Source organism: Phyllostomus discolor, chromosome 11 (assembly GCF_004126475.2).
Source record: "Phyllostomus discolor isolate MPI-MPIP mPhyDis1 chromosome 11, mPhyDis1.pri.v3, whole genome shotgun sequence".
NCBI lineage: Eukaryota > Metazoa > Chordata > Mammalia > Chiroptera > Phyllostomidae > Phyllostomus > Phyllostomus discolor.
Genome location: NC_040913.2, coordinates 42,970,143 through 42,982,775, shown reverse-complemented (window position 1 = coordinate 42,982,775; position 12,633 = coordinate 42,970,143).

Below are 12,633 nucleotides of genomic sequence, written 5' to 3'. Positions count from 1 at the left end.
TGATTTCCCTGTTAACTCATTCATTATTTAATAACATGCTATTCAGTCTCCATGTATCTGAATGGTTTTTGAGTTTTTTCCTTGAGGTTTGTTTCCAGTTTCAAGCCCTTGTGGTCTGAGAAAATCCTTGATATGATTTCAATTTTCTTGAATTTGTTGAGGCTAGTTTTGTGTTCTATTATGTGGTCTATCTTTGAAAAATGCTCCATGTGCATTTGAAAAGAATGTGTATTTTATTTCTTTGGGATGAAAAGTTCTATATATATATCTGTAAAGTCCATTTGATCAAGGTCAGTGCTCAATGCCTCAATATCTTTATTGATATTTTGTTTGGAAGATCTATCCATTTTTGACAGTGAGGTGTTAAAATCCCCTAGAGTAATTGTGTTGCTGTCTATATCCATCTTGAAGTCCTCCAAGATTTTCCTTATACATTTGAATGTTTCTTTGTTGGGTGCATATTTGTTTACAATGTTTATGTCTTCTTGATGGATTCTTCCCTTGAGTATCTTAAAATGTCCTTTAGTGTCTCTTTTTATGGCCTTTGTTTTGAAGTCTTATTTTTCTGAAATAAGTATTGCTACATTAGCTTTTTTTTCCCTGTCCATTTGCTTGGAATATTTTTTTCCTCAACACTTCATTTTCAGTCTGTGTAGGTCTTTTGTTCTGAGGTGGGTCTCTTGTAGGCAGCATATGTATGAGTATGTTTTCTTATCCATTCAACTATCCTGTGTCTTTTGATTGGAGCATTTGATCCATTAACATTTAAGGTTATTATTGACAAGTAGTTGTTCATGCCCCTCCCCACTTTGTACCTGTGTTCCTGTCTCTCTCACTCTTTTTCTTCCTTTTCTTATAGCAGTCCTTTTGGCATATCTTGTAGAGCTGGTTTGGTGGAGATATATTCTTTCAGCCTTTTTTTTTGTTTGTTTAGGAAGCTCTTTATTTCTTTCACCTTCTATCTTAATCGAGAGCCTTGCTGGATAGAGTAGTCTTGGTTGCAGTCCTTTGTTTTTCATTACTTGGAATATTTTTTGCCATTCCCTTCTGGCTTGCAGTGTTTCTATTGAGAAGTCAACTGCTAGCCTTATTTGAACTCCCTTGTATGTTCCTTCTTGTTTCTCCCTTGCTACTTTTAAGATTCTCTCTTTGTCTTTAAAACTTGGCATTTTAATTATGATGTGTCTTGGAGTAGGCCTCTTTGGGGTCATCTTAATTGGGACCCTCTCTGCTTCCTGAACTTGTGTGGCTTTTTCCCTCCCTAAGTTTTGAAAGTTTTCCATCATTATTTTTAAAAACAGGGTTTCTATCCCTCGCTTCTTTTCTTCTCTTTCTGGTATTCCTATGATTCAAATGTTGCATTTCATGTTATCTTGCAGCTCCCTTAAGCTATCTTTTTATATTTTTTAGTCTTTTTTTCATATAGCTGCTCTACCTGGGTATATCTTTTACCTGTCTTCCAGCTCACTAATTCGGTCTTCTGCTCCATCCAGCCTCATTGGAATTTCTTCTAGTGTGCTTTTTATTTCAGAAATTCTTTATTTCTTCCTGGTTCTTGTTTATATTTTCTATTTCTTTTTTCATACTGTTGTGGTTCTCACCCAGTTCCTTGTAGCTGTCTGTGAGTTCTTTGAGCATCCTTATAACCATTCTTTTGAATTTTATATCTGATCATTTGCTTGCCTCCATTTCATTTAGCTCTTTTAGTGGGGAGTCTTCCATTCCTTTTGATTATAGGTTCTTTCTTCATCTCCCTATTTTAGGTGATTGTTCTTATTTGTCCCTGAAATTCCTGATGCTCTGCTGTACTAGCTGTCTTTGTAGGGTGAACTTCTATGTTAGGAATTCTGTGGGATTCAGTGGTGTGGTCTCTTTGATCTCCTTGTCTGGATGCTCTAGGTTTGTCCTTTCTTCTGTTTGTGTGGGCTCTCTTGTCATACTTGGGTTTTACCTTTTGGTGGTTCCTTTGTTGGTGGGTTCTCTCCTCCATTGGTTTACTGGTGTTCACAAATCCCACTTTATCTTGTAGGTCATTGGCAGGGCAAGTTGAAATGGATTAAGACAGTGGGAGAGTATTCTATGGGATTTAAAGTGCCAACGAGTAGAGAACAGACAGGAGATCCTTTGGAGGGGTACAGTGATAACCCTGATATTTCACCCAACTAAGCCACTTTTTATAAAAGGTGAAAAAGAGGTAAGATTCTAATTAGAGGGGAGAAAGAATATAAGCTGAACCCATAAAACAGAGTGTTTGTGCAAGGTTGCATGGTGAAATATAGTGATTGTAAGGGATAGAAGCTAGGCATAGTGTGCAAGAGAATAAAGTTAACCACAACAGTAACAAAGCTCAGGATGATAGTGGAATGGGCCAAAACCAGGTTGGGGTGCTGTGTAATATTTACAATTGTATGGAACAATTTTTTCTTTTATTTTAATCATTGTTCAAGTACAGTTTTCTCCCTTTTACTCCCAATCCAGCCCACCCACCCAACCTTCCCCATTTCCCTCCCATTTCCACCCACCCCTAGTTTTTGTCCATGTGTCCTTTATACTTGTTCCTGTAAACAAGTATAAAGGACACATGTTCCTTGTTCCTATACTTGTTCCTACCCCTTTTCCCCCAAATTCCCCTGAAATTTCCTCCCCTCTCCCCTCTGAACACTGTCAGCCTGTTCTCTATTTCACTGTCTTTGGTTATATTTTGCTTGTTTTGTTGATTAGGTTCCTGTTAAAGGTGAGATCATGTGGCATTTGTCTTTCACTGCCTGGCTTATTTCGCTTAGCATAATGCTTTCCAATTCCATCCATGCTGTTGCAAAGAGTAGGAGCTCCTTCTTTCTTTCTGCTGCATAGAATTCCATTGTGTAAATGTACCACAGTTTTTTGATCCATTCATTTACTGATTGGCACCTAGGTTGCTTCCAACACTTGGCTATTATAAATTGTGCTGCTATGAACATTGGGGTGCATAGGTTCTTTTGGACTGGTGTTTCAAGGTTCTTAGGATATAATCCTAGCAGTGGAATTTCTGGGTCAAAAGGCAGACCCATTTTTAGTTTTCTCAGAAAATTCCATACTGTTTTCCATAGTGGTTGTACCAGTCTGCAGTCCCACCAACAGTGCACTAGGGTCCCTTTTTCTCCACAGCCTCTCCAACACTTGTTATTTGTTGCTTTGTTTATGACGGCCATTCTGACTGGTGTGAAGTGGTATCTCATTGTGGTTTTAATTTGCATCTCTCTGATAGCTAGCGATATTGAACATCATTTCATGTGTCTTTGGATCTTCTGTATGTCCTCCTTGGAGAAGTGTCTGTTCAAGTCCTTTGCCCATTTTTTAATTGGGTTGCTTGTCTTCTTGGTGTGGAATCATGTAAGTTCTTTATATATTTTGGAGATCAAACCCTTATCTGAGGTATCATTGGCAAATATGTTTTCCCATACAGTTGGTTCTCTTTTTATTTTGATACTGTTTACTTTAGCTGTGCAGAAGCTTTCTATTTTGATGAGGTCCCATTTGTTTATTCTTTCCTTTATGTCCCTTGCTCTAGGGGACATGTCAGTAAAAAAGTTTCTGCATTAAATATCTGAGATTTTCCTACCTACGTTCTCTTCTAGGACTTTAATGATGTAACGTTTTATATTTAAGTCTTTTATCCACCCTGAATTTATTTTTGTATAAGGTGTAAGTTGGTGCTTGAGTTTCAGTTTTTTGCATGTAGCTATCCAGTTCTCCCAACACCATTTGTTAAAGAGGCTATTTTTACTCCATTTTATGTTGCTGCCCCGTTTGTCAAATATTAATTGACCATAGAGACTTGGGTTTATTTCTGGGCTCTCTGTGTATGGAACAATTTTTTACAATAATAAAAAACAACAGTAATATGACAAGAAATATATGATCTGAATAAAAAGAATAGAAATAAAAGACCAAGAGTAGTGTGTTATTGGAATATGAGTGAAGTGAAAGAAGAAAAATTAAAATATAATGTGAAAGGGAGAACAAAGAAAACCAGTCAAACAGTACAGTTAAAGAAAGAAATGCAATGAAGAAAACTAAACAGAAAGAAGAGAAATTAAAAAAATAGATAATAATAAAAATAAAATGCAAGTTCTGTAGGATAGCAAAGTGAAATTTGTCTTAGTTTCCCAGTTGGCATTAGCCTTCTGATCTCTCTCTGGATCTGTCTTTGGTTCTTTGGTCCTCTCACAGCTCCAGGTCTTATTGTCTTCTTAGGGCGTGGGGGAGGGGGGAGGCTGGAAGCCTCCTGTTGACTTTAAACTCACCAAGAGAATTCTGCTGGTCTTCCTGGCTGCTGTAGCCAGAGTGGGGCTGGGCTTCACTTTTTTCTTTTCCTGTGGTTTTGCGAGGATAGGGGCTAGGTCTGGGCTGCAATATTCACAGGTGCTCAACCTCCAGTTCAGGCCTTCTGAACGCTGCGTGGCTCCCACTGTCCATCTGTGCCAGGCTGGCTCCTTTAATCTACCACATTGTGCCACCTATGCAGTGCACTGATTAGGAGCAACCTGCACCTCCTCCTCCCTCTTTGCTGGCCTGGGTGCTATGCACTCTCAAAGCCCTTTCTGGGCAGTTTAGTTCCCCTATTAAATTAAGTCTCTCTGGGAGCTGCTAACTCTCTGAGCCCTTGCTGCCCTCCTCTGATCATTCCCTGTGGTGTCCCCTCCCCCTCCCTCTTCACTGGCCCACTACTTGCTACTGCAAGGGAGAGGTCCTTGCATTGTGGCTGCAAGTCATTTTTTTGAGTGACTTTCCCTTGGTTGTGGGCTGCTGTTCTTAACAAGCACCCAGCTTTTCATACAGCCCAACTCTCTGACCAGTCCCAAGACTTTCTGGGCCACAGTCAGTCATGGCCCAACTCTTCTCCCATCTCCAGGGGTCTCTCTGCCCCCTGGTTTCTCTGTTACTGTTGAGCCAGAGACCACAGTCCAAGCTGGGAAAACCCCCTGCTTTGTGCCTCCCACCGCATCTTTACCCTCCCAGTGACTTTAAGCATTCTGGTCTCTTTTAGGCAAGACTGACTTCCATGCTCTGGAGGGGAGGAAGCTGTGAAGTTACAATGGCTGACCTGACTCTCCTCCAAAGCTCCTATGGCAGCCATGGTTTCTGGCGCAGGGCCCAAAGACCTTCCCTTCAGTCTCCAAAATCTCCTGACTGTTTTTAAGCATCCTCTGCGATCTTTGGCTTCCAAACTTCATATAAGCTGGGATTCCATTTGCTGTTCACTCTGTTCTTCAGAAGATCAGCTAGGTATTCCAGTTGGGTGCATGAGCAAGTGGGTTAAACTCCCACCTACTTTGGTGCCATCTTCAGGAATACTTCCCAGGGTTTCAACTGCCGTGCATATGCTAATATACTCATGTTTGTATCTCAGCCCACATTTTCTCCTGAGCTCTAGGCTCACATCACAAAGAGTTTACTAGACATTGCCAGATTGGCAGGGCAGAAGGGCCCAAATTCAGTTCAAGGTGAGAGTTATTGGGTTGGCCAAAAAGTTCATTTAGTTTTTTCCATATGATGGCTCTAGTAGCACTTAGTTGTCTTTAACTTCATTTGAAACAATTTTGTTAGATTGTATTTTGACAGCAGCCGTCATATCAACATGCATTAAAAAACATTACAATTGGTGAATTTTTGTGCAGCCATTTTAATATTGAAGGTGGAAGAAAATATGCAACATTTTCAATGTGTTATGCTTTATTATTTCAAGAAAGATAAAAATGCAACTGAAATACAAAAAAAAAAGATTTGTGTAGTATATGGAGAAGGTGCTGTGACTGAATATATCAAAAGTGGTTTGTGAAGTTTCTAGGCATTATTGACATTTTGGCCAAATAATTCTTTGCTATTTGGCTGTCTCGTGTGTTAGAAGATGTTTAGCAGCACCCCTGGCCTCTACCCACTAGAGGCCAATAGCAGGAAATAGCCAACATACTCTAAATATCTAAATCAATAAAGATAGGTTAAAATGAAAAAATGTGTCTTTTATCTTATGGGAAAAAAAACTAAATGAATTTTTGGCCAACCCAATACATTCCAACTGCACAAATTCTATTTGGAATTCTATTGACAGTTCTTTAAAATGCATAAGGGGCACAAACTCTTGTCATTTTTTTTATGTATAGAGAAATTCAAGAAAAAGAGACAAAGATCAAAATGAAAGAATGTTATACTTTTATCTGAAGGCTCATTTGTTTTCCTGGTAGTAATGGCTCCTTTGTAACTAAATAGGCAGATGTTTTAGGACTTTAGGGAAATCTAAGAATTCAACAACAGACTTTTAAGTTACCTAAAATTGGTCAAATTGGGTTGTCCTAAATTCATGAATTTAAATGCGTTAAAAAGAGTTCATTCTCTACATATTCTCTTGGTATATGAATAGAGATGATGTTCTTCCCCATTATTTTATTATTTTTCCTAATAATAAAATGAATAAATGGTTTGCAGTAGAAATATTTTGAAACATTAAACAAATAAAAATTTATTATTCATGAACTCACCATCTATATATAACCTATATCTTCATTATACATTTTTCACAAATTGGAATCATGTTGGATATATAGTTTTGTTTCCTAGCTTTCTAAACATTGTATTGTGAAGACTTTATGACTGTAATATAATTCAGTTAGTTGTTATTATTGAATAATTAGTTTCCAGCATAAATAATGCTACACAAAATACCCTTGGACCAAATCTCTGATAGCATCTCTGTGTATTTCCTAAAACTACAAATTGTTTCCAGGTCCCTTATGCATGTCATATTGCACCCCAGAATAACTATACCAGTAGCATAAGATGAGCCTCTTACCATATTCTCACCTTTATTATTGAGGCTTTAAAAAAATCTTTGCCTGTCTGAGGAGCATAAGCATTTTTTCATCTTAAGTTTGGCAATGAGATTTGTGTTATTAGCTGTCTTCCAAGGGGTACAATGCCCATTGTCACAGGGGGAAAGGAAAAGGATTCGCGCTGCTCTGCTGCTGGGGCACCCAAGGAGGGTGCTGTGGAGAAGGCTGTGAATAGGGTTTGTACCCCAGCGCTTCTTAATATGTGGTTGCCTCCTACAACCTCCCCTGTCCTAGGGGCATCTAGCATCATTATGCTTTTTCTTCCTGTTAAATTTTGCTCTTCAAGGATTTGACAGATATTGATTAAGGCCAAATTTTTTAATCATAGATAGGTATTTAAATTTTGGTTTTGTTTCTTTTACTTACAAGCACACTGATAGGTTTCTTCTACCATACAGGATCTTAAAGGTCTTAGAGGGTTGGGAGAAGACTCCTGCCCTGAAGGACTGGTTCTGAGAGAGATCAATGCCTATGTGTTAAGTATCTGTTCCTGAAACCTGACCCACTGAATGTCAGAACAGACAGAGTAGAGAAGTCTGCCTCTGGTGCAGACAAACATGTAGATGAGAGCTTATGTTCTTTTTGTTTTGTTCATGGGTTTGTGATGGGGTCATGGTGATGTAAGATATATTTTCTTTTCTGCCACCTTCTCTTCCTTCCTTCCCTTCCTTCCTTCCTTCCTTTTTCAAATTACAAAAATAATATATGCTTGTTTGAACCTGCATTTGTCACAACAAACATGTTGTCTGTAGTTTAAAATAATACCAAGACAAACAAAAATTTTCCCTTATCCCGTCATCCACCCCTCTGAGCTAATCATGTTAGCAAAATGATATGTGACCTTCCCCACCTCTCGGAGCTGATCTCACGCAACATGTACCAACATGAGCCTGGAGGGACTGTTCACTTCTTTTCCTTTTATTGTTATGCCTATTATTATGTCTATTACTATTATGACTACTATGCTCATTACTCTGCAGATTGCTTTGTTAACAATACATTATTTCAAGTCAATACACATAGACTAACTTATTCCTCCTCCCTTTAAAAATAGCTTTTGACTGAATAAAGTAACAGGTGCATATGGTACAAACTTCAAACAATACAAACATATACAGTGAAATATTCATCCACCTCCCACCCAGACCTCCAGTCTTCTTCCACAGAGATAACAACTGTATACAATAACAGGACTTTAAGAAAACACTATACTCATGATTATAGTTTTGTTATAAATGATACAATTCAAGAACAGCCAAGTGAAGATGTCACAGGTGTGCACAGGTAACCAGGTTCTTAGTGATCGAGGACAAAGAATTGAACCAAACACACAAAGTTTATAGCATAAAGAAAGAGGGAAGCTTTATTAAGTGAAAGTACACTCCACAGGACACGGGAGTGGGCCAACTCTGAGCAGAGAAGGAACACGTGGGCTGGGGGGATTCTATTCTTATAGGACAGAAGCCCCCTGGCTAGTCTTTGGCGGGCTTTTCCTGCACAGGTACAAGGAGTTGGATTTCAAAGCTACTGCGCATGTGTGGTTTCCCATGATTTTCTTGATTGGCTACTGGAGAAGGGAGTCCCACAATGTTATTTCATTATAATGATATTATAATGAGTCAGGGGTAGCACGCAGGCGCATTCCATGATTAAGAGTTATCCCAGAAAATAGGAACAACCCATCTTAGGGGGTCTTTGTCATGTATAGGTGTTTTCTACCTCAGCCCTGTGGGGCCTCTGGAGCTTCCTTCCTGACTATCTCCTGCCTCAGAGACATGTAGAGGGAGATGTAGGAGGGTTCCAAACAGAGTCTATGCTTTCTCACCCTGGAATTGGAGTCATCACCCTCCCAACACATTGGGGTGCTCACTATTAGGAAGTTCCCTGAGCTTTGGTGTCCAGAGTTTTTATGGGAGTTTTGGCCACCTGATTGAGCTCATGCTCTATTCCCTCCCCTCTCCATAGGTCAGGTGGTTGGGCTGATATCGCCTTCATCCCTCTAATCACACAGTTGGTCTTTCCAGGATGACCAACCCCCATCAAGCTGTATCAGTCACTTCATTAGTGTGACGGATACCGACCAGCAGTATCCATCGCTGCTGCAGATGCTCAAAACACGAGAAAAACATACACACAGATGACGAGTCCTGTGGAAGAATAGGGACAAAATGGCCACTCTCTCTAGTGGAGAATGTCCTGTTTTCCCGCCTGAGCAGGCTTTTATTAAGCATACAGATACAGCTTGTGAATTACAGTCTAGCAGGGAAGATAAAACAAGTAGTTAGCTTTGAAAGGGGCTGGCAGATCTCCCTCTGGGATTCTGGGCTGAGATTTTGGGGTTTTATCATTTAAAAGACTACAGGACTTAAAAGTTTAGTTTCATTTCCTGCCAGTGCCTTCATATTCTAATTAAAGAGCATCCTCCAGCAAGCAGATCTCACAGGATTTTGCATATTCTATGTCTCAGGCCTGATTACCCTGGGGGTCCAGTGACTCTGGTCTGGACTGCACTGCCCCTGCTATTTCTGCAGGCCTGAGTTGGGCAGAGGAGACAAAGGCAGCCGGGAGATTTGGATTTCTCAAGGATTTAGGCTTTGACAAAGCCGAGGGGGCAGAGGTCCATGTCTATCACCCCTTCATTTCCACAGCCCCTGAGCCTCTTCCCTTAGGGCATTCCCATGTAGTTTAGCCTGTCTTGGATTCATCCTCTTTCTTAGAGAATTGTTACCCATCATTGGCTGCCAATCATGCAAAGGGAGCCAGGTATTGGAACAGTCAGCATTCATGCCAGGGAAATAAGTTTTGTCTCCTTAGTGTCTCCTGGTTCGGAGGCCTCTTACTCAGCTTTAGCCACAGGTCGTTACAGTTTCCTGAGACCAGGCAGGACAGACCCCAACAAATTAGCATAAACTCTAGTGTGGTTAAGGGGTTCATGAATAACAAACACTCCTATCTGTGCCAGGAACCCAAGAGGAAGATCAAATTCTTTATTATATGATAGGCTCTAAAGCACAATTAGAAAACCACTGATTTACAAAGCAAATGCTAAGCTTTTAAATATAATGCAGCCTTAAAAGATGAAAATTCCATGAGGGCAGGGAACTGGTTTATTCACTTCTATTCCACCAGTGAATATCGTAACACATAGCATACAGTGGGCACTCAGTAACAGTATAGGGGAGTTTCCCTAATTATTTCAACCATCAATATGTATTTTCCCTTCCTGGTGTCTAGTCAGTAAGCTCCTGGAGGTCAGATCTTTGTATATTCTGACTAAGGATGTGATAAATAACAAATTAATCCTTCTTCATGAATAATCATAATACAAAATGTTCACAGAATAATTTACTCCAAATGACACTGTAATTTAAAAGAAAACAGATATCACACACACATTATGATGAAAAAAAATTTCATCATAACACAAATAATTCACAATAGTAATTTTAGATACAAATTTACAGTTAAATTTTGGGGTCTCTTGTTTAATTGAGAAAAATCTATTAAGGGTTGGAGTGTGTGGAGATAATGTTTAACAAAAGAATTAAGCATCATCAATGTTCTAAGAGATGTTTTTCTTTATCAGCTTTGAGATATAATTGACAAATAAAATATTTAAAGTGTACATTGTGATGATTTTATATTTATATATATATATATATATATATATATATACTGTGAAAAGATTCCTCCCACCTAGTTAATTAATATAGCTATGCTAGGCACTTAGACATGAGCAGAGCAAGGACAATGGGCCAGGTATAAAAGGTTACCAGGGTAGAAAGCCCCAGGTGCCAAACAAAGTGTAAAACTGGAAAAACAAAGACCTTGCCCCCAGGGTAACCTTTCCTCCCCTAGCATATTGTTTGTCATGTAGTTTAGAATCCATGACCTTTCCTCACTTGGCATATGGATAGTCACTCGGCTTTAGACATCCTTAGTGGGGGATAAAGGGGCCAGAGGATAGCCCCATACAACTGCCACGCAAACCCTTGTAGGATCTGTCCTTTCAGCATTACCTTCTCAGGACAAGAAGCAGAGCCTTGGGTCTGTTGACCACAGAGATAGAGCTTTCGCCTTTCTAGAGATAACATCTAGGCCTCAGGTGTGTTTCAGCTCCAGGCCATTTGGGGTGTTGCCAGGGCTGGCTGACATCAGGGCAAGATTTGATGCATAATGACCCCCTGTTCCAGTGCCAACCAATTAGCAGAGACCACAGCCCTGAAGTCCTTTTACTGGAATCCTCCCCTGAGACCTCCTGATAAATTCCCCTTAAGACAGAGGACCAGGGAGCCTATGTCTCTAGAGCAGCCTGTGCCTCCCCCCACCCCATGTGTGTTTTCCTTACCTCTCTTTTTCTCCTAAGCTCCAAGGGCTGTTCTTGTGCCTTTGTAACTTGTTTCCTGAGCCCATTTCTTCCACAGCTCACTTCTACCTCTGTGACTTTCTAAACAAATTTTCTCTTATATTTGAGGCTTGACTCTGAATTCTTTCTTAGCCAGAACTCAGGTACTAATATTGCTGAATGAAGGTTCAGTCTGACTCCACTGGTCTAACACCTGGTGTCATTTCCCCACCAACATAGCTATTGCCTCACATATATGTGTATATATGTATATATATAAACACGTATGTGTTTATATGTGTGTATAAAATATATATATGTTTCTTTTTGGTGAGAACATTTAATTTCTACTTTCAGCAAATTTTAATTATACAATACAGTTTTATCAACTATAATCAACATATAATACATTAAATCCTCAGACTTTATTTTATAACTGATATTTTGTAGCCTTTTACTAACTTTTCCCTATCCTACCCCCCTTGGCTAGTTTCTGACATCTACTTTTTTACTCCTAAGAGAGAGTTTTTGAAGCTATTAGTAAATTTACATTTTTATTTACATTTTATTACTAGATATACTTGCTAACATTTCTTATCACTACAGCAGTGGTCGGTGTGCTTGGTATGAAGTCATTTTAGATGATAAGGAACTACACCATTTTCCTCCCTGTTGCTTCCCACTCCAACTATAAATATAAATGACTGTTTGTTATAACCATTTGGTCCTGAGAAGAAGATTTTCTATAACATACCACCCATGTCCATGCTCATTTGCTCTTTGCTACCTATTTTGATTGTTTTACCCAAACCTAATGACTTCTTATTTTTTCTCTAGCCTCTATATACTATATTTCTTTTGAAAGTTACCACTAAATTGTACTGATTAGTCATCCTTGTATCAGGCATCATCTCTGACACCTGGGCCTGTAATCTTAAAGCGGTAATGCCAATGAATCTAGTAAAAGTGACAAAAATGGACAGAAAGTGACTAAAATTTAAGGATAAAAGAAACTAATAGTCACCTCTTACCCACTAGGAAGGCTGCTATTAAACAAAAACAGACAATAACAAGTGTTAGTGAGGATGTGGAAAAATTAAAACCTTTGTACTCATTGGTGGGAATCTAAAATGGTACAGCTACTGGTGGTTCCTCAAAAAATTAAAAATAGAATTGCCATGTGATTCAGAAATCCCACTTCTGGGTATATACTCAGAAGAATTAAAAGCAGGGACTAGAAGAGATATTTGTAAACCTGTGTTCATAAGATCATTATTCACAGTAGCCAAAAGGCGAAAGCAACCAAGTGTCCATGGATGGACAAATGGATGAACAAAATGGAGTGTACACATAGAAAGGGATGTTTTTCAGCCTTAAGAGGGGAGAAAATTCTGACACATGCTACAACATGAAGGAACC